Source organism: Theropithecus gelada, chromosome 19 (assembly GCF_003255815.1).
Source record: "Theropithecus gelada isolate Dixy chromosome 19, Tgel_1.0, whole genome shotgun sequence".
Taxonomy (NCBI): domain Eukaryota; kingdom Metazoa; phylum Chordata; class Mammalia; order Primates; family Cercopithecidae; genus Theropithecus; species Theropithecus gelada.
In genome coordinates this window covers 51,482,125-51,486,470 of record NC_037687.1, presented here as the reverse complement: position 1 = coordinate 51,486,470, position 4,346 = coordinate 51,482,125, and the positions used below count along the sequence as shown (strand labels likewise).

Genomic DNA, 4,346 nt, shown 5'->3' with positions numbered 1-4,346 from the left:
GAAATGACTTGGGAGCAATGCCTTTGGTTTCATGAGGGGAAAATATTTGAGACGAAGGATTTGTCCAAATGTATTTTCTTGATGCCTCCTCCAAAGAACCTTGAAAAGGAAGAAAAACAAAATGCAAGCTAAGTGTGAGTGCTAACTGATTTCTAGCTTGTAATGTTTTATTAACAATATCTGGAGCTTCGTCTTTCTGGGCCTCGCTTCCCCCAGCCCCTGCGCTGGGCCGGAGCAAGAGGTTCCGGAGCCCCAGCGCGGGTGGATTCTGGGGTGTAGACGCTGCTGACCAGCCCACCCCAGCCGAGGTTCTCGGCACCGCCTTGAGAGCTTCAGCTGCCCCAGGGTGTGCAGATTAGAATCCCAAGAAAATCAAATGGCATCCGGGGATTTCTGCTCACCTGGAGGAGGGATGGAAATACTTCAACAGGTGTGCAGCAAACAACTTCCTCCTTGTAACCTGAGTAAAGAAGACTTGTTACAGAACGCATACTTCAGCAAGCTTCTCCTGAATGTCTCCCAGCATGTGGATGAGAGTGGCTTAAGCCTCACCCCGGCAAAGGAGCAGGCTCAGGCATGGAAGGAAGTTCAACTGCATAAGACAACATGGTTGAGGTCTGAGATTTTACATAGAGTCATTCAAGAGTTGCTTGCGGACTACTATGTGAAGATACAAGACACAAATGTAACTTCTGAGGACAAAACGTTTCATGAGACCCTTGAACAGCGGCTACTTGTAACTGAACTGATGCGACTCTTAGTTCCTAGCCAGGAGAGGGAGATACCTCCACTGCTGGGGATGGAGAAAGCGGACTTTCTGGAACTCATGCCACTCTCAGAGGATTTTGTGTGGATGAGGGTTCGGTTACAGCAAGAAGTAGAGGAGCAGCTCAAAAAGAAATGTTTCACTCTGCCCTGCTACTAGCATCCCAGTTCAGATGCTGACAGTGAAACCGTGAAGGCAGCAAAGGTGTGGAAACTCGCAAAGGTCCTGGTGGGTGAGCAGCACCTATGCCAGGATGCCAAGAGCCAGCAGAAGGAGCAGATGTTGCTGCTGGAGAAGAAGAGTGCTACTTACTCCCAGGTGCTTCTCCGCTGCCCCACTTTGCTGCAGAGGCCTCTTCAGGAACACCGGCTAAAGACTCAATCCGAGCCAGACCGCATCAATGCCCAGTACCTGGAAGTTAAGTGCAGTGCTATGATCCTTAAGCTGAGGATGGAGGAGCTAAAGATTTTGTCTGACACTTACACTGTTGAGAAAGTGGAAGTTCATCGTCTGATTCGGGACCGTTTGGAGGGAGCCATTCACCTACAGGAGCGGGACATGGAGAAGTCAAGACAGGTCCTGAACTCCTATGAGGTGCTTGGGGAGGAGTTTGACAGGCTGGTGAAAGAGTACACCGCACCCAGGCAGGCAACGGAGAACAAGCGGTGGGCTCTCCAGGAGTTCAACAAGGCCTATAGTTGAGCTCTGGCAGGGCCAGGAAACATGGCTTCTGCACAGCTGCTGCCTCCTCATCTTCCTGCTAGTAGGACCACCTTCACCTGGGGCTGCCTTCACTACAAGGGAGTGTGGAAACGCTTATGCTTACTTGAAACACTGTAGTCATTTAGGCACCCTCCTGGTTTCCCTTTATTTTTTATAATGACTGGGCCTCTTCTGGAAAATCTAGCAAGCAGATTTATATAATTTTTCTGCATAGCTGTGTGTCAGTATCAGTCCTGTATTGTATTTGATTATCTCCTGAATAAAGTTATGATATTGTATCTTAAAAAAAAAAAAACAATATCTGGTTCATCTGCTGTTTGGGAGAGAAACTTTTAATTCCAACTGGTACCTAACCAGTCCTAAGCAGGCTCTCTGAATACCTAACTTAGCACCTATGAAAAGTGGCTCAAGCTTGAAGTACAAAAGGCTAAATAGTAATTTGGAAGTTTGCTGTGCTTCAGAGTGAAGTCCCTCCTTGTCCTGCGTAGACAAAGATGTCTGCTGGGTTTCATGAATGTTGCATGGCACGTGTAATTATGCTAGATAATCACACCTCACCTAAGCCCCGCACCTGATGATGAACGGGCTGTGGCAGGCTCTGTCTCCATCCTCATGAGGAATTATTCAGCACCTACACTGTATTCCACTTCTGTTTGGGCCCGTAAACATACATATTTATCAAGAGCCTTTGCAATTCTGACACCATCTACTTTAAGACACTATCCTATTTGTGGGTAATCAGCACCTCATGAATATTAGATTTCTCCCTTAATTTCGCTAGCGTGGCTTTCTTCTTGGCAGGGAAAGGTCAGGACTCAATCAGGTGAATATTGCTAAGAAAGAAAAAAAGCAGAACAAACTCCTGCTCTGGGCAGGAGGATGCTGTGGTTCAGGGATGAAAGGGCCTCCTCCCTGCTTTTCTTCTGCTCTCTCCTGAGTTCCCAGCACTCCCCTGCCCCTTGACCCCGACCCAGCCTTCCCGTCTCATTGTCCAGGATGGCTGCGTGGTTAAATGGCTCATCACTGAATAGAAGCAAATAAGTATCAAAGGCACAAGTACCTATATGTCAGAAGAACTCAGATGACGGGCAAGTTGCCAGGAGAGAGCTGAGCCTTGCACTGAGATCGTGAGTAGAGATACATCTTCCTGCTCCCATCTACAGCTCAGAAGACCAAGCCTCACATCCCAGTCCAGTCCTGGCTCCTCAAGACTTCAGACCCACGGAGAGGTGGCGCTGATGGTGAGACAGCCAGGAGGATGGTTTCTACAGTAACCCACAGAGTGCTCAGAACTCATTCCCCAAATCAGCCACTTTCGAATCAGAAACTAGAAAGAGGGAGATGGAATAAAAAATAAAGGAATGTCAAATTGATCACATAGCTGGACCCTGGGAGGCAGTCCATGGGCTGGGCAGTATCTCAATAAAGTTTAGGATCTAGGGTCACATTTGTGAGGCCTCGACCCCAGCCCCCCAACCTTCTATTCAGCCAGCCAGCCTTTAATTCATTTGGCTATCACTAAATGAGCACCTACGATGTGCCAGACATGGGGCTAAGCACTAAAAGTGTAAAGACAAGCTGGACAGTGTCTAAACCTTTTAAATCCATTCATTCATCTCTTCTTCAGGCTTGTACCGTCTCTACTAGGTAGCAGATATTGCTAGCTGAATTTAAGGCAAAAGGCCAAACAGATATGGTCACTATCCTTTCATAAAGCACAGTGTTCACGGGTGGACATAGGCTTATTTTGTGTTTATTTGTTTGACAATCGATTATAAATTGAATAAGTACTAGAGAAGCAAGACACTGAGTTTTGTAGCAAGAAAAACAGGAAATACCAGATCTAGCCTGGGGCCTTTGGGGAGGCTGCTCTGAGGAGGTGAGCTGAGGTGAGGAGTGAGGGACCAGGTCGAGGGGCTGAAAGAACATTCCAGGCAGCAGGGGCAACCAGGGGAGAAGACCCTGACTTAGGAAGCACTCAACGCATTCAAAGTGGCACTGCCATTCCAGCACTTCGGGAGGCCAAGGCGGGTGGATCACCTGAAGTCAGGAGTTTGATACCAGCCTGGCCAACATGGTGAAACCCCGTCCCTACTAAAAACACAAAAATGTGCTGGGCATAGTGGTGCGCGCCTGTAATCCCAGCTACTCGGGAGGCTGAGACACAAGAAACGCTTGAACCTGGGAGGTGGAGGTTGCAGTCAGCCAAGATCACGCCATTGCACTCCAGCCTGGGCAAAAAGAGCGAAACTCTATCTCCAAAAACAAAACAAAGCACACAAAGTGGCACTGCCAGAAGGCCAGGGAACTGGGTAGAGTGACAAGGGAGAGAGAGGTGAAAGATGGGGTAGGAAGGCATAGAGAATGAACAGGTGCTTTCCTTGGGGTCCGAAGACCCCACCAAGGGGTCCATAAATAGAATCTGGTGAGTCTGTGAACATGGATAAAAAGTTATTATTATTATTATTATTATTATTATTATTTGTTTTTTTTTTTTTTTTTGAGAAAGAGTCTCGCTCTGTCGCCCAGGCTGGAGTGCAGTGGTGTGATCTCGGCTCACTGCAAGCTCCGCCTCCCGGGTTCACGCCATCCTTCTGCCTCAGCCTCCCAAGTAGCTGGGACTACAGGCGCATGCCGCCACACGTGACTAATTTTTTTGTATTTTTAGTAGAGACGGGGTTTCATTGTGTTAGCCAGGATGGTCTCGATCTCCTGACCTTGTGATCCATCCACCTTGGCCTCCCAAAGTGCTGGGATTACAGGCGTAAGCCACCTCACCCGGCCAAAAGTTATTTTGTGTTCACCAACCTCGACCTGAAATTGAGCATGTCCCTAATAGTATTAGTAGTACCTGGGA

General features: G+C 48.0%; 1 pseudogene across 1 annotated transcript; it reads left to right on the top strand.

The window, feature by feature from the left end:
* The first annotated feature begins 214 nt into the window (after nt 1–214).
* LOC112612554 lies at nt 215–1,764 on the top strand (annotated as a pseudogene). The gene is made up of 2 exons (XR_003116875.1): nt 215–241; nt 309–1,764. The product of XR_003116875.1 is annotated as an HAUS augmin-like complex subunit 4 pseudogene (transcript).
* The last annotated feature ends 2,582 nt before the right edge of the window (nt 1,765–4,346 follow it).